Below are 18,494 nucleotides of genomic sequence, written 5' to 3' on the forward strand. Positions count from 1 at the left end.
GATTTTTAATGATGTTAAAATGTTGGTGGATTCCTGGTGTCATTGTTTCTGACTTTACTGGATTGAATTTGAGCCAACTGCTCTTCAACATTTTTCACCTTTTTTCCCCACCCTCTCCAACCGCTGGGACATCTTTGTAATTTCAGAGGGTGCATCAGTGGAGAAGGAAACTTATACTTTGGGTTATCCTGGAATCCCCATTGGTTGCACAGTCTGTCTCTAGGCCAGGGGCTTCCCAGAGTGCGGCCACCAACTCTTGCTGGTGGCCACTCTGACAATTTTTCCTAAAATACTTAATTAACTTTAGGAAAAACAAATAAACATGCATATATACTTGTCCAAATCATTGTAATTTATATATATGGTGTTTTTTTTTTTTTTTTTTGCAGACAATAATAAATAATGTACAGTTGTCTCTGTTCTTTACTGGACTAAAACAGAATAGAAATAAATATAAAGTGCTTTGAACATTCTTGTTTTGCTTTTTTTTTAAAAAAAAAACACACTTGCTAGCTATAAGTGTCTGCTGTGAAAAGTGATATTTGTATATTTATTAATATCACTTTTCACAGCAGACTTCCTCAGCCCCAGCAAGCCCCATGGACAAATTAAGCCCTGGATGGGGAGGTAGGTACGGGGGGGGGGGGGGGGGGGGGGAGAGGCGCGATGGGGCACTGGGGGATGCAGCGGGGCCAGAGGTGATTGCGGGAGGGGGTGAGCTCAGGGCCCAAGGCCACCACCGCACAGCCAGGGAACGGAGCCCAAAGCCCCACTCCCAGGGGATAGGGCCTGGGGACAGATTCTGAAACCCCGTAACTGGAGCCCGCTGCCTGCCACCCCAGGGCTGAAGCCCAACCCCACAACTCCCAGGAAGGTGGGGAGCTCGACTGCCTGCTCCTCCAGCTTGTGTCTCCAGAGAAGGGTGGGGCCCAACCACTGCTTGTGGCCCCTGGGGAGGGGCCACTGCTTTGCCGCTCCCACTCCCCCAAATCACTGCCCAGGAGGCTGTGGCTGCAAGGAAAGCCCTGGTGGCCGCATTTGAGAAACGCTGCTCTAGGCCATCCGATTTCTGCTCCCTGCTCACCACTGCTTGTCGAAGCGTGTCACAGCGGCAGTGACGTCCCTGAGGCTGACACCGGTGGTCCCCAGCTCCACACCCGAGAGGAGACTAATGGGTAAGATCAGGGCCGGGCAGGAAGGGAGGGGTAAGTGGGACCAGATCTTCTCTGAAAAATTAGACCTCGCTACATCTCCACTTGTCCCCCTGAGCGCTGCAGTTAGGTCAAGCTGACCCCCAAGGAGGTGTTCTCTGGGCTCTTATTGTACATTCCGGGTCTTCCTCTCCCTAATGTCCCCAGGCTGAGAACAGGGACAGAGCCCCCATGGGTGTGGGCAGGGGCTGAGCACCCAGCTGGGAGGGGGTGCTGCAGGATACCCCTCTGGTTTAGGGGTGCAGGGCTCTGGGGGAGGATCAGGCTGTAGATGAGACATGGGATTAGGGAGCAGGAGAGTCTCGCTCTGGGTTCAGGAGTGCAGGGCGGTGGGGAGCTATCACAGCCCACAGGCAGCCAGGACTAATGGGCAGAGCCAGGGTGGTCAGGAACCAGAAGTGGGAGTCAGAGCCGGAGTCAGGAATAGAGCCTGGAGTTGGAGTCAGTAGCCAGAGGATGTGAAACAAGGCGGGAGGGAAGGGACCGGACCGAGGCAGGGCTCAGCAGGCAGGTACAACACTGCAGCCAGCCAGGGATTCACTGAGATGCTCCCACAACTTCCCGGGCCGCCTCCTCCTTGCTTAAATAGAGCCTCGGAGCCAATGGGAGAGGCCGGACGCCACCTCCAATTGGGAGCCCCGTGGGCGGTGCCTCGGGCGCGCGAGGGTCCCAGCGGCGGCCCAAAGAGCCAGAGCCGTAGCAGGGGCGCGGGGCGAGTGCACGGGGCGGGGGCACGCGCGGGCTTGGCGGGAAACACGGCTTGGGGCTGCTCCCCCTCCCCCCCGCTACAAACAGGCGAAGGGTCCCGTCTCCTCTCCTGCCCCGCCCCCCACGCAAGCCCCGTCACGTGATACCCCCGGCGGCAAGAAGCCGTTGGGGGCGCGGGGCGCGTGCACGGGGTGGGGGCGCGCGTGGCCTTGGCGGCAAACACGGGCTTGGGGCCGGCTGAGGAAGCGGCTGGGCGGGATCGGGGCTGCTCCCCCTCCCCCTCCCCCCCCCCCCGCTACAAACAGGCGAAGCCGCCCTGGCCGCTCCCGTTTCCTTTCCTGCCCCGCCCCCCACACAAGCCCCATCACATGATTCCCCCGGGCGGCAAGACGCCGTTGGGAGAGCGTGGCGCGCTCGCCTCCTGCCGCGCGCGGAGCTCCGGGGCCGGGTTGCTGGAGCCACGCTCGGCCGGGGTCCCTGCGGGGTCCCGGCTCGCGGGGCATGTCCGCGGGCCGAGAACAGCCTCAGAGGCCGCTCCGCGGGTCGCTGGTTCCGGCTTCGCCCGGCCCCCGGGGCGGTGCTCGGCCTTGGCCCATAACCCGGCCCGGGCGGTGCCGCGGCCGCGGTTAGGGAGCGGGGGCTGCTGCTGTGGGCCTTGGCGCGCTGCCCAGGGACCCCCGCGGGCCCTGCCGCCAAGGCGGGAAGAGACAATGAGCCCAGGGGACCCTTGGGGGGGGGGGGGCGGCCGGCCGCTGTCTCGGGCTCCCCGCTCACTTCACAACGCCGGTGGCCAGCGATGTCTGCGGGGGGGAGCGGGGAGCTTGCGGGGGGCGCCCAGCCCCACTCATCTCAGCCTGGCTACTTCAGATGCCCGAGGGCAGGTTCAATGTTGGGATGTCAGAGGAGGGAGCGGCTCATAGGGCGTTCTGCGCAATCTGTAGGGAGTGACAGCCCAGATTGGTGCCACTTCTATTGATGGCTTTTAAGAAAACACCCCCACTTCTTCCCTTGCTCAAAGCGGGGTGGGGATGGCAATCCATACTCATAGTGTGGCCTTGCAGCAGTGGGGAAATGGGGGACTCCCCATCTCCCGTGTTTGCATTGTCTCCTAGTGTGATGGGTCCCCAGGGTACAACCTGGAACTGGGACTGCTATGTCCCCTTAACTCGCCAGCCTGGGCTGTCACGATGCTTGACTAGTGACAGCAGCAAGCCTCACTCAGCCACCAGCATGCAAGATACACCCAGATAAGTTATATGAATGCTGTGCAAGCCACTCATGAACTATACAGAGAGAAATACCAGCAAATGCCCCCCGTCTTGCACCCCAGAAATGTACCATTTTACACGGCTCAAGACCGTCTCAGTAATTAGTTCACCAATTCACCAAAGCATAGTGGACATGCACCAGCTAATGTCATCTGAACAGATTCCTCAACCACTTTAGGCAAACTCACTGGTAAAGATAAAACATTCAAATAAGTTTATCAGCTACAGAAAGATAGACTTTAAATGATTATAATTGGTAGGCGTATAGGACAAAGATGGTAACAGAAGAAATAAAATCAAAAATTCAGTCTGAATTCTAAACTTCATCAGACTAAGCAAGATTTGAATCAAACAACTTTTCTCACCACATTGGATGGTGCAGTCATATAGTTCTTATAGTTCTTAATACACAGGATGAATTTCCTTCTCAGCCTGGGACCAATCACTTTAGTTCAAAGTCTTTGTCTTTCCTGCGATCTTGTTGTTGGTCAGTTGCTCACAGTGGTCACTTAATGCCTCTTTGGGTATGGGTCACCTCTTTTGTTGTCACTGGCGAGCAAGCAGTCAGCATCTCCCAAACTCACAATATATTTCAACAACAACAATATAGCAAAATCTCATAACTTCATTCACAATAACATACATCATTTGACAGAACAATGAATTTCAGCAGATCATGACCTTTCATATGGTCCCTTACAAGGCATGCCTTGTATGGAATCTCATAACCATATACACTTGATGACTATGGGGGTTACAGTGCGCTACTTTGAGGTACAGTGCATCACACCTAGCTTCTTGGAGAAGGTAGCTGTGGTGGCTCAGGCCCTTCTTTTCTTCCCAGCTGGCCATAGTGGTAGGGACAGCAGCGGCTGGGGTAGTAACTGACAATAATATGACCTGGTCTGCTCTGGTGGTGGATGTTGGTATGTGTGCAGCATTTTGGAGCAAGCAGGAGCGAGCCTCCCAGCCCAGAATGATACACTCGGGCTAGCAGGACTCATGGCTCTGCTCTAGAAATAGCTGTATAGACCACACTGTGAAACAAACTGTTGCTTTCTCCATACAATGATTTACTCTGAGTTAATACAATCAAATCACTTCCACACCCACCAGTTGCAGCAAACTGCTTGCAAAAACTATCATGAAGATTTTTCTCTTCAGGAGAAGCCGTTCTAAGCAACAATCCGTCTTTTTCTTGCTTTACAGAAGCATTGCTCTGTGGAGCCACAACAAACTCCCTCTGTGTTTTACTTGCATCCAGAATCACCTCTGGCACGTTAAGAGGATTTTCACGTAACCCCCTTTAAGGCAAGCTCCATGTGTGACGGGTTCGGTCACAGAAACCCCCTTAAGACTGTCACTAGATGTGCTGGGATACCAGCGAGAACAAACCCCCCTGCTAGAGAATGCTTCCCTCCACGCTTGTCTTGCTGAGTAAGACTGACTCCAGTCAATTACAGTCTTGCTGACTCCAGTCAATTACAGCACAGACCAAGAGGTTGGGCCACGCCCCCCTGCAGTGCACAGAAACTGAGATCCACTCAGCTCAGGGGCTTCTTAGTTAACAGAGACTTTCCCAGCACCCAGTATTCAGCCTTTCTGGGAGCCTAAACCCCAAATGAATTCATTTTACTCTGTATAAAGCTTATACAGGGTAAACTCATAAATTGTCCGCCCTCTATAACACCGATAGAGAGATGTGCATAGCAGTTTGCTCCCCCAGGTGTTAGTCACTAACTCTGGGTTCAATAATAAGCAAAAAGTGATTTATTAAGTATAAAAAGTAGGATTTAAGTGGTTCCAAGTAATAACAGACAGAACAAAGTCAGTTACTGAGCAAAATGAAACAAAACATGCAAGTCTAAGCCTAATACATTAAGAAACTGCATACAGGTAAATCTCACTCTTAGAGATGTCCAATAAACTTCTTTCACAGACTGGACTCCTTCCTAGTCTGGGTCCAGCAAATCACTCACACCCCGGTAGTTACTGTCCTTTGTTCCAGTCCCTTTCAGGCATCTCTTCGGGGGTGGAGAGGCCATCTCTTAAGCCAGCTGAAGACAAAATGGAGAGGCTTCCAGGGCCCTTTATTCTTTCTTGTGGGCAGAACCCCCTTTGTTCTCCTGTGCAAAGTCGCAGCAACAAGATGGAGTTTGTAGCCAGCTGGACAAGTCATACATCCGTGAATGATTCCGCTTTTTGCAGGCTGACGCCATTGTTTACATGTTTGAATGTTCCCAGGAAAGCTCAGATGTGGATTGGCGTCTCCCAAAGTCCATTGTCAGTTAAGTGTTTCTTGATTGGGCAATTACTGAGAATAGTCCTTTCTCAAGAAGCTGACCAAATGCTTCACTGAGGCTACTTAGAATCAAACATATTGAGATACAAGTACATAGCCAATATTCATAACTTCAACACAAAAATGACAGACAGCATAATCATAACTAGCAAACTACAATCTTTCCATAGACACCCCACTTGACCTCCTCTGTACAAGACCTGGTGCAATCATAGGACCCTGGTTGCAACAATGATCTATACAGTCACAGTTCATGTCAATAATGTCACACCATGGTTAAAGGGTTAGAAGCACTCTTTCCCTCTGCAGGGTTCCTCACTGGCAATATGCAGGTTACCACACACAAGAACCACCTGTGGGACCACTGACACATCCTGAACCAGCTTGAGCTGAGAGGCACCTTCTGTTTGCTCCACAGACAAAGGACTTGAGGTGTACACTCCTTCTCCAGCAGGAACGCTGCTATTTGCAACAGGCAAACAATTTGAGATTTTCTTTCCCTTCTCCCAGCACACATGGCTGTTCATAGACAAATACTGGGAGAGTGGGGCTGCTTCCTTAACAGGCAGGTTGCCATTCCCCACAGGCAAACAACTGGAGACATTTTCTCCCTCAACAGATAAACTGCTGGTTTCCACAAGCTGTGGCTCATCACACTAAGCTACTTTAAGCAAAACATTTCTACTTTTTGTTCAGGTTCACTTTTACAAACGTCACTTGCCAGCAATCCATCCCCCACCAAAAATCTACCCTTCCCTTCCTCAGTTAGGGCTTTAACCTGGTTAAACACAGAAAAGTGCTTAGTGTCACCCCTCCCCCCCTTCACAAATCTCCCAGTTAGTTACAGATAACAGAAGCTTCACATTCATACTCTCTCTGGGACTGGGTTATGACATTACCCTGATTAATAATGACATGACAAATATGTGTAAACAACATTGTTATGAATGGAACAGAATCGATCTTCATCTCTGCTGTAGAGAGGAGCTGGGCTTCCAGGCTTACACAGTTTCTGCTGTTCTTTCATCATTTTGATTTGCAGTTTAAGTCTGGCAAGTTCTGTCTCAGCTTGCAGCAGCTCCATTCACCTCCTGTGAGATTCTTTGTCTCTCTCTTCAGTTCGCTTGGTTCTCTCCTCAGCTTCTTTTTCCAGCTGGGCCAAAACTTGCTTCTCTTGGGGTATGTCTACACTACAGGATTAATCCGAATTTATATAATTCGAATTTAGGAAACCGATTTTATAAATTCGAATGTATTCGGCCACACTAGGCACCATTAATTCGGTGGTGTGCGTCCAAGCTACCATAGTAGCATCGATTTCCAGAGCGTTGCATTGTGGGTAGCTTTTACATAGCTATCCCATAGTTCCCGCAGTCTCCACCCCCCTTGGAATTCTGGGTTGAGACCCCAGTGCATGATGGGGCAAAAAACATTGTCGCAGGTAGTTCTGGGTACAGCCTCCCCCTCCCTCCCTGAAAGCAACGGCAGACAACCATTTCGCGCCTTTTTTCCTGAGTGAACTCTGCAGACTCCATTCTGCATCAAGCATGGATCCCGTTGTGCTCCAGAACGCAGTCTTGAACATTATAAACACCTCGCGCTTTCTCGTGGAGTTTATGCTTACACAGGACCAGAAAAAAGAGGCGAGGAGGAGGAGGCGGCGATTGCAGCGCAGCGACCAGCGTGATGAGGACATGGACACGGACACAGAATTCTCTGAGACCGCGGGCCCCGGTGCTTTGGAGATTATGATGTTAATGGGCCAGGTTATAGGCTTGGAACGCCGATTCTGGGCCCGGGAAACAAGCACAGACTGGTGGGACCGCATAGTGTTGCAGGTGTGGGACGATTCCCAGTGGCTGAGAAACTTTCGCATGCGTAAGGGCACTTTCATGGAACTTTGTGACTTGCTTTCCCCTGCCCTGAAGCGCCAGAATACCAAGATGAGAGCAGCCCTCACAGTTGAGAAGCGAGTGGCGATAGCCCTGTGGAAGCTTGCAACGCCAGACAGCTACCGGTCAGTCGGGAATCAATTTGGAGTGGGCAAATCTACTGTGGGGGCTGCTGTGATGCAAGTAGCCAAAGCAATCACGGAGGTGCTGCTACGAAAGGTAGTGACTCTGGGAAATGTGCAGGTCATAGTGGATGGCTTTGCTGCAATGGGATTCCCTAACTGTGGTGGGGCAATAGATGGAACCCATATTCCTATCTTGGCACCGGAGCACCAGGGTACCCAGTACATAAACCGCAAGGGGTACTTCTCAATGGTGCTGCAAGCACTTGTGGATCACAAGGGACGTTTCACCAACATCCATGTGGGCTGGCCGGGAAGGGTTCATGACGCTCGCGTCTTCAGGAACACCAATCTGTTTAAACGGCTGCAGCAAGGGACTTACTTTCCGGACCAGAAAATAACCGTGGGGGATGTTGAAATGCCAATTGTTATTCTTGGGGACCCAGCCTACCCCTTAATGCCATGGCTCATGAAGCCATACACAGGCAGCCTGGACAGGAGTCAGGAGTTGTTCAACTACAGGCTGAGCAAGTGCAGAATGGTGGTAGAATGTGCATTTGGCCGTTTAAAAGGTCGCTGGCGATCCTTATTGACTCGCTCAGACCTCAGCCAAACCAATATCCCCATTGTTATTACTGCTTGCTGTGTGCTTCACAATCTCTGTGAGAGCAAGGGGGAGACCTTTATGGCAGGGTGGGAGGCTGAGGCAAATCGCCTGGCTGCTGATTACTCGCAGCCAGACACCAGGGCGATTAGAAGAGCACACGATGAAGCGCTGCGCATTAGGGAAGCTTTGAAAACCAGTTTCATGACTGGCCAGGCTACAGTGTGAAATTTATGTTTGTTTATCCTTCCTGAAAACCCACCCCCTTTATTGACTCATTCTCTGTAAGGAACCCACCCTCCCCCTTCCCCCAGCTTGCTTTCAAAGGAAATAAAGTCACCATTGTTTAAAAATCATTTATTCTTTATTAATTGATTATAAAAAGAGGGAGAGAACCTGAGTGGGGTTTGGGAGGAGGATCAGCGGGAAGGAAAAGCCCAGTAAAAAAAGGTTAAGAAAATGGCAGCCTTTTGCTTGGGCTGTCCACTGGGGTGGAATGGGAGGGTGTACGGAGCCTCTCCCCCCCCCCCCCGTGTTCTTAAACGTCTGGGTGAGGAGGCTATGGAACATGGTGAGGAGGTAGGGGGGTTATACAGGGGCTGTAGCGGCACAGAACCTGAGTGGGGTTTGGGAGGAGGATCTGCGGGAAGGAAAAGCCCAGTAAAAAAAGGTTAAAAAAATGGCAGCCTTTTGCTTGGGCTGTCCACTGGGGTGGAATGGGAGGGTGTACGGAGCCTCCCCCCCCGTGTTCTTACACGTCTGGGTGTGGAGGCTATGGAACATGGTGAGGAGGTAGGGGGGTTATACAGGGGCTGTAGCTGCACTCTGTTCTCCAGCAGCCGTTCCTGAAGCTCCACCAGACGCCGGAGCATGTCTGTTTGCTCACGCAGCAGCCCCAGCGTTGCTTCCCGACTCCTCTGATCTTCCTGCCGCCACCTCTCATCTCGAGCGTCTCTCCTCTCCTCACGTTGGTCCCTTCTGTCCTCACGTTGGTCCCTCATGTCCTCACGTTGGTCCCTCCTGTCCTCACGGTCACTGGCTTCTTTCCTATACTTGCAAACCGTCTCCTTCCACTCATTCAGATGAGCTCTTTCATTCCTGGTGGATTGCATGATTTCGGAAAACATCTCTTCTCTCGTCTTTTTTTTACGACGCCTTATCTGGGATAGCCTTCGGGAAGGAGGAGGGAGGCTTGAAACATTTGCACCTGCTGGAGGGAGTGAAAAAAGGAGAGAATTTTTTTAAAAGATACATTTTTCAGAACAATGCTTATACTCTTTCACGGTGTATACTATTCACATTACATAGCACATGTGATTTCTGTGCAAGGTCGCATTTTGCCTCTTAATATTGAGTGCCTGTGGCTTTGCTGCTAGAGATCACAGACGCAGGTCCGGGCAACAGAATTCACCTTGCATGCTGCCATGGTAAGCCACTGTCTTTAGGCTTCTGCGCCCTGCTTTCCCACATACCAAGCAAAGCCCGTTGTGCTGCAGTTTTCCTGTTAGCTTGTTTTCTGCTGCTGAAGGTTAACACCCCCCCCCCATCCAATTCTCTGGGATGAGTGCTTTCTCCCTCCCCCCACCGCGTGGCTGGTATCAGGGAAGATCCCTGCAGGAACCAAACTAACACCACCCCCCCCCACCCGCCATGAATTCTCTGGGATGAGTGCTTTCTCCCTCCCCCCACCGCGTGGCTGGTATCAGGGAAGATCCCTGCAGGAACCAAACTAACAACACCCCCCCCCCCGCCATGAATTCTCTGGGATGAGTGCTTTCTCCCTCCCCCCACCGCGTGGCTGGTATCAGGGAAGATCCCTGCAGGAACCAAACTAACACCACCCCCACACCACCCGCCATGAATTCTCTGGGATGAGTGCTTTCTCCCTCCCCCCACCGCGTGGCTGGTATCAGGGAAGATCCCTGCAGGAACCAAACTAACACCCCCCCCCCCCGCCATGAATTCTCTGGGATGAGTGCTTTCTCCCTCCCCCCACCGCGTGGCTGGTATCAGGGAAGATCCCTGCAGGAACCAAACTAACACCACCCCCCCACCACCCGCCATGAATTCTCTGGGATGAGTGCTTTCTCCCTCCCCCCACCGCGTGGCTGGTATCAGGGAAGATCCCTGCAGGAACCAAACTAACACCCCCCCCCCCCCCCGCCATGAATTCTCTGGGATGAGTGCTTTCTCCCTCCCCCCACCGCGTGGCTGGTATCAGGGAAGATCCCTGCTAGCAAAACGCGAAAAGCTCTGGGCCAATCCTCCCCCCCCCCCCTTTGCACTTGGCTAAATGCAGGGAAGGATTTCTTTTCAGCCACAGGCAAACAGCCCAGTAGGAACGGCCACCTCTGTCCCCTTAATTAAATTCCCTTATTTCAACCAGGTTACCCTAAGCGATATCACTCTCCTGAGGATTACACAGCAAGATAAAGAACGGATGTTGCTTGAATGCCAGCAAACACCGGGACCATACGCTGCCAGGCTCTGTCAGGCAATGATACCAGATTACTTGCTACTAGCATGGCGTGGTCAAGTGTCCTACCATGGAGGACGGAATAAGGCTGCACTGCCCAGAAACCTTGTGGCAAGGCTTTTGGAGTACCTCCAGGAGAGCTTCATGGAGATGTCCCTGGAGGATTTCCGCTCCATCCCCAGACATGTTAACAGACTTTTCCAGTAGCTGTACTGGCTGCGAATGCATCCCAAGTGCTCAGGGCAAATTAATCATTAAAAATGCTTGCTTTTAAACCATGTTTTATATTTTAAAAGGTAAACTCACCTGAGGTCCCTTCCATGGGGTCATGGTCTTGGGTGCTGGCTTGGGAGGCTTGGGAGGGTACTTCAGTCAGGGTGAGAAACAGATCCTGGCTGTTGGGGAGAACGGAGAGCTGGGTGCTCTCTGCCAGCTCGTCCTCCTCCTCCTCCTCTTCCCCTTCCACGGAATCATCAGGTGTACCTGATGAGATTATCCCCAGCTCGGAATCCACAGTCAGAGGTGGGGTAGTGGTGGCGGCCCCCCCTAGAAATGCATTTAGCTCAGCGTAGAAGCGGCATGTCCGTGGCTCTGACCCGGAGCGACCGTTTGCCTCCTTTGCTTTTTGATAGGCTTGTCTGAGCTCCTTGACTTTCACGCGGCACTGATCTGTGTCCCTATTGTGGCCTCTCTCCATCATGCCCTTGGAAATTTTTTCATAAGTTTTGGCATTTCGTCTTTTCGAACGCAGTTCTGCTAGCACTGAATCCTCTCCCCATATAGAGATCAAATCCAGTACCTCCTGTACGGTCCATGCTGGTGCTCTTTTTCGATTATCAGCCTGCATGGTTACCTGTGCTGATGAGCTCTCTGTGGTCACCTGTGCTCTCCACGCTGTGCAAACAGGAAATGAAATTCAAATGTTCCCGGGTCTTTTCCTGTCCACCTGGCCAGTGCATGCGAGTTCAGATTGCTGGCCAGAGCGGTCACAATGGTGCACTGTGGGATAGCTCCTGGAGGCCAATAACATCGAATTGCGGCCACACTAACCTTAATTCGGATTAACAATACCGATTTTGACGCTACTCCTCTCGTCGAGGAGGAGTACAGAAATCGAATTAAAGGGCCCTTTAATTCGAATTAACTGGCTTCGTTGTGTGGACGGGTCAAGCGTTAATTCGAATTAAGGCAGCTAAATCCGAATTAAAGTCGTAGTGTAGACCAGGCCTTGCATTCGAAGTTCTGCCATTTCCCTCTAGGGTGACCAGACAGCAAGTGTGAAAAACCGGGACAGGGGGTGGGAGGTAATAGGAGCCTATATAAGAAAAAGCCCCAAAAATCGATACTGTCCCTATAAAATTGGGACATCTGGTCATCCTATTTCCCTCTCACACTGACGACACTGGCTCTCTCTCAGGGCTTTGCCGTTTTGATTGGGGATCACAGTCATTGTGACTAACTTTAACCTTTAACACTGTCAGGATCAAATTTCAAATTTGGAATAGCATGGAGTTCTAATCCAAACCTAAACGATCTGCTTCTGTGGATCCTGCCCAAACTATGCCATTGTGATACCTATTGCCAGGGGGAAGCTCTCACTTGAAATGCCAATGTCAGGGCAGGCTGCAAAAGGGAGAGCAGATTCTCCCAAAGACTGGTGGTTAACACTGATGTTAAACTCTCCAAGCAGTCACAAACTGTGCTTCTGATCCCCCTCACTGGGTATCAAAAGAAACAAAAAAGGGAAAGAAAGAAAGAAATCACACAGCCCCCATTATTGCATTCCAGTTCTCTGGCTCCCGATCAGCATCTAGGCCCAGTACAGTCAGAAGTGAATTAAAAAACTCTGCTCACATATACAAAATGTTCTTCTGACCCCGAAGGGTCAACCATGTTACCAGGTCAGTATAGGTTTGGATCCTACCCAAAAGACCACGCTGCCAGCCAAGCCTTTAGCATCTAAAACTAAAGGTTTATTATAAAGAACAAAGAAAGAACGAGAAGAGGGATGTTAAATGGTAAAGCCGTCACATACATAAATAGACTTCAAAGTCCATAGATCAGGTTCCTAGCAGTATTGCTGAGTTTGCTGGCTTGAAAGTCCCTCTAGAACCAGTGGTTCTCAAACTATTTTTTTCCACAGACCACTTGAAAGTTGCTGAGGTTCTCGGCAGACCACTTAATGATCTTTCCAAATGCTGTTTGTACCGTTAGCTAACTATTGTAAAATGCTTTGGATAAAAGTGCTATATATATATAAACCCACCTTAATAATAATTAAATTTTTTTGTTCTACAAATAAAAGCACACAACTCATATTAAAATATCAGTAGTCTTACCTTTCTAATGCGATGGATGTGTGGACCACCTGAATGGAGCTCGGTCTGTGGACCACAGTTTGAGAACCTCTGCTCTAGAACACATCCACAGCTTGGATGAGTCATTCAGAGCTTCAGTTTGTAGAAAAGTTACTCCAGAGGTAAGAAGCCAGGATGGGCAGGGATGAAACACCACATTCTGCATGTCCCTAGCCTTTGTTTGCCAGAAGCTGAGAGTGGGCAACAGGGGATGAATCACCTGATGATTGTCTGTTTTGTTCATTCCCTCTGAAGCACCTGGCATTGACTACTTTTGGAAGACAGGACACTGGGCTAGATGGACCATTGGTCTGACCCAGTATGGCCATTCTGATGTTCTTATATCTAACCCAGATGTATCTGTCCCCCACTGTAACCCACTAGATCCCACTTCCCTCCCAGAGATGGGATAGACTCCAGGAGTCCTCATTGGGTCTCCCTCTCTGCAGAGTTAGTAACAAAGTAAGAATATACATTACAATTTTAACCAGTGTCCCTTAAGTGACTTGCCACAAGATGTCAGAACACGTTAGTATTAGTGCTCAGTGGGTCTAATATTTATTTAATTTTCTTTCTTTAGATAGGAATTAGATACAGCACTCCTGGCAGCTAATTGTTAAGTTATTTGCCAAAAAACTAGAGTTTTCAGGTGCCTAAGTAGTCCATGGAATCATGGATAAATTGTCCTCCCCCCCCCTCAAAATAAAAATCTGAAATGGTGCCCTGTCAGGGTTCCTTCTCCACTCTGAACTTTAGGGTACAGATGTGGGGACCTGCATGAGAACCTCTAAACTGAATTACCAGCTTAGATCTGCTTTTGCTGCCACCACCTAAATAGTTTGAGTGATTTGGGAAACGCTGTCTTCCCCCCCAAAACCTTTCCCTCCCTGGGTAGCCTTGAGAGACTTCTTCACCAATTTCCTGGTGAACACCAATCCAAACCCTTGGATCTTAACACAAGGAGAATTTAACCATCCCCCCTCCTTTCCCCCACCAATTCCTGGTGAGTCCAGATCCAATCCCCTTGGATCTTAAAACAAGGAAAAATCAATCAGGTTCTTAAAAAGAAGGCTTTTAATTAAAGAAAGAAAGGTAAAAATCATCTCTGTAAAATCAGGATGGAAAATAACTTTACAGGGTAATCAGATTCAAAGAGCCCAGAGGAACCCCCTCTAGCCTTAAGTTCAAAGTTACAGCAAACAGAGGTAAACCCTCTAGCAAAAGGAACATTTACAAGTTGAGAAAACAAAGATAAACCTAACACGCCTTGCCTGGCTGTTATTTACAAGTTTGAAATATGAGAGACTTGTTCAGAAGATTTGGAGAGCATGGATTGATGTCTGGTCCCTCTTAGTCCCAAGAGCGAACAACCCCCAAAACAAAGAGCACAAACAAAAGCCTCCCCCCTCCCCAAGATTTGAAAGTGTCTTGTCCCCTTATTGGTCCTTTGGGTCAGATGTCAGCCAGGTTACCTGAGCTTCTTAACCCTTTACAGGTAAAAGGATTTTGGTGTCTCTGGCCAGGAGGGATTTTATAGTATTGTACACAGGAGGGCTGTTACCCTTCCCTTTATAGTTATGACATGCTCCTAAGTCCTAGAGGGGAAAGGCCCCATGTCCCAGTCCTCCAATCGTGCACCTGTTGCATGGGCCTGGATTCTCCTGCCCTGGGCTGGGATCTGTCCTGGTGCCATGTTTTCTTGGCTGGCTCTGTTCCAGAGGAGGTGGGTGACTCAGGGAGGGGGCGGCTGCAGTCAGCAGCGCACTGGCAGCAACGGGGCCATCTGTGCACTGACGAGCTGCCCGCTCTCTCCCCAGGATCATGCGGGAACAGCCCAGTGTGGTGCTGAGTGTTGCCCATACTGTGGCCGCCCGCATGTCCCCATTCGTGCGCCAGATGGACTTTGCCATCGACTGGATGGCAGTGGAGGCCAAACGGGCCTTGTACAGGAGAGTGAGGCCTGTGCTGGGGGGTGCTTGGAGACCCTGGCTGGGGAACCCCAGCTTCTCCGCCTAGCCCAGGGCACAGCTGGGACCAACTCTCCCTGCTGTGTTTAACCCCTTCCACGCCAGGGTAATGGGCACCCCTGTTACTCTCAGCCTCGTCCATGCCCTTCCTGCAGCAAAAATGACTCAGGCATCCCAGTGCTCTGGGCGGGCGCTGTCCAGGCCAGCAGCCGTGCTGTTTCCAGAGGGGCCAGGCAAGACCTGACCAGCTGCCTCTGACCCCTCCATGGGACTCAGGTTTTCACCTGGGCTGACCTGACTTCAACCCCTTCCTGGCTGCAGGTGTTGGATTGAGAGCAGCCCGGGTGCTCTGGGGATGGGGGCGTCCCAGCCCAGGGCGGGTGCCAGCTGGGGCTGTCAGACTCGCCGCTCATTGCATGTGCTCTCCCAGCCTAGGTGGTAGGGGGCGTTCTCCCTGGGGGAGACACTGGCTCAGCTGGCTGGCTCATTGCATGCACTCTCCCAGCCAATGTGGTAGGGGGCGTCTAGGGCTGGCGGAACCCAGCCCTGGGGAACCGAGGTCCTGCAGGGTAGCTCCATTGGGAGGGGACTTGCAGAAGGAAGTAGAGCTCCATATGAACACACAAGTGACACAAGCAGCACCTTGATAGAATTACAGACCCCCCTCCCCCAGAAGAGTAACCCTAATCAATGAGCCTACCCCAAAGTGACGGGCACATCTGGTAACAGCATGCAAAAAGCCTGTCTCCTTCCTCAGGAAAGTTGGATCCCATGTTGGTTAATGCTGCTGGGAGATTGCTTTAGGTGAAAAAAATGCTGTAATATTTGATTTTAGCCTGTTAAGGTAAAATTTAGACTCTAAGAAGCATGTTATGATTTTCATTTTATATGTAACCAGTTCTGTTTCCATTATCCTGACTCAGTACCTCTTAAATCTAAATCTTTGATAATAAATTTAGGATTATTCCACTATACATATATCTCATTGCTGCGAGGTTATAATCGATCTGATCTTGAGCTGTACCAATCAAGCTGTTTGGATTCTGTTCCCTGGTAATTTCTGTGAGTGTCCTGTGACAGTAACCCGATGCTACTGGGGGACACTTTCAGAGGGGCTTGGGGGCCACTTTCAGAGAAGCTTGGGGGCTGCGGTGCAACTACTGTTACCGTGCAAGGCAGAGCAAGGGCTGGCAGAGCCCTGTGGAGATTGGTAGGATGGCTAACAGACCGGTGATGTTATGCTTGACTAGATATCAGCTCCCTGAGAAAATCTTCCTCTAGCCAGATGGGTAACAAGGTGACTCAGAGCCTGGGCACCCCAAGAAAGCTGCACACATACCCCTGTAACCTGCTTTCCTGCCTCCAGGGGCCTCTTTATCTTAGCCAAACCTCAAATATGTTCAAACCGTGTTCAAATATGTTAAGGACTGTTACAAAGAGGACCCTGATCAACTGTTCTCCGTGTGCACTGGAAGTAGGAGAAGTAGGAATCAGCTTAATCTGCAGCAAGGGAGATTTAGGTTAGATATTAGGAAAAACTTTCTAACTATAAAGATAGATAAGCTCTGGAATAGGCCTCAAAGGGAGGTTGTGGAATCCCCATCATTGGAGGTTTTTAAGAACCCATTAGACAAAGAGCTGTCACGGACGGTCTAAGTATAGTGCCGGACGGGATGATCTTTCTAGGCCCCTTCCAGCCCTACATTTCTAGGATTCTCTGAACTGTGGAGTTTAACTGGTGAGCCCCACAGCGAACTGACTCTGCAGCGTTCACCCAGCTCTAGTCCAATGTGAATTATTAACAAAATGAGCTGGTCCCTGATACGGAGAAGTCACAAGACCAGTGAGCACAGCAGGACATACCCTATCAGAGATACCCAATGATAGTCGTTCCCTTGTAGTGCAGTGGGGGAAGCTAGGGAATCCAATGGTTCCTCTCGGATAAAGTCTTGCAGTACACAAACAGGGACTTGGCTTAGAAAAGCAGAGATGCCTTCCCTCGCCCACTATTGCAGGCACCTATTCTAAGTCTGTAAGTAAACAGACACGGTTCACAGATAGCCTTCTGACCCAGAAATAGACTAGACAGGAGGGAGAATAACTCACCAGAACACAGTCCATTCCACTTACAACCCAGAATTCATCAGCAACACTGAATTCCCAGAAAAACAAAGATGAGAATATGATTAAGAACCAGACCCCAGATCACTAACTACAGGGATTAGATCTAGCTTTGTTGGTGTCACGGACTCACAGATCGTGCCCACTCGTGGCCCTGTGTGGTCCGTGGGGGGGGCACCCCTTTCAGTGAGACAGCCCTTCTCGGGGGTCCATTCTCTCTCGAGGTTAGGCCCCTCCACCTCCTGGAGCCACACCTCTCTGAGCCTTAACACGTCTGTCTCTCGCCATGGGCCCCCTCAGGGAGTCCACTCTCTCTGGACCCCCCGGGGCCTCCCTCCCCCTGAAGGGGACGATGCAACCCTGTTTTCTAGACCGGAGTGACTCTCAGCCAGTGTAAAACAGGAAGGTTTATTGAGCATTGAACACAACACAGGAAACACTCAGGGCCTCAGGCCTGACCTCCCTCAGCCCAGTACATCCCAGTCTCCTTGCATCCAGGTGGGCTCTGCCTGCCCCTCCTCTCCAGCCCAGAGCCCCCCCTGCTTCCCAGCTGCATCTGAGATCACCGGCCCCAAGCCCCCCTCTGTCCATTGTCTTCTTTCCAGGTAAACAGGGTCGTCTGGGCCTCCTTTCTCTCTGCCCTCCTCTGGCTGGAACCGGCTGGTTGGGTCATGGGGTCCTCTCTTCACAGCCCATTGTCCTCCCACTGGCTAGAACCGGCTGTGACTCCTGAGCTGGGTCTCTGGGTCATCAGGTCAGCGGTCGCTGGGGTGTCCATCCTCCAGGCCATCGGCTGGGGTCCCAAGTTCCCTCTCCGGTCCTCTGTAACAACAAACTCCCTCTCCCCTCACCTCGTTAAACCAGTAACACCCAGGGGCACTGAGTCCCACTCCCTCTGCATGCACATCATTGGAAAACCACAAAAATATAAGAAAATCCCCCATTTCGTCACAGTGGAGATCCTGGAAGAGTGGTTAGAAACCCCAGAGAGGCACTGAACTGAGGTCTTCTTCCATCTCTGCAGAGAAAGGGTAAGGGAGGAAGCCCCCACATCATGGTTACAGTGGACATGCAGGAAGCCCCAATTTCTCTGAAAGAAGAAATCAGGCCTCTGAGCAATTGAAACAGATACTTCAAACAGTTTAGTAGGAAATGTGTGCACAGTAAATCCAAAATCTGGGGCTGGGTTATTTACATATGACCTTCTTTGTGAGATACTTGGCCAGCACCTGAAAAAGAAATGTGAAGAGTCATGAGTATTTGTCCAGTGCCCCTTAATACACATAAACAGAGTGGAGAATACTAGGGAATACCAATCTGATAACATGGACCGGGAATAAGCTGCTGGATACGGTATAGAAAGCAATCACCAAAACAGGAAACACTACAAGATTAGGGGAACCCATATTACTTAATATAGTCGCTTTTGAATGAGCGGAATGTGTCAATTCAGTAGGGATCTCTAT

General features: G+C 50.6%; 1 pseudogene; it reads right to left on the bottom strand.

Moving 5' to 3' along the window:
- The window catches only part of LOC135891996 (patatin-like phospholipase domain-containing protein 6), a 536,125-nt pseudogene that overhangs the window by 309,467 nt on the left and 208,164 nt on the right, over positions 1-18,494 (bottom strand).

The sequence above is a fragment of the Emys orbicularis genome, chromosome 19 (genome assembly GCF_028017835.1).
Source record: "Emys orbicularis isolate rEmyOrb1 chromosome 19, rEmyOrb1.hap1, whole genome shotgun sequence".
In the NCBI taxonomy this organism is placed as follows: domain Eukaryota; kingdom Metazoa; phylum Chordata; order Testudines; family Emydidae; genus Emys; species Emys orbicularis.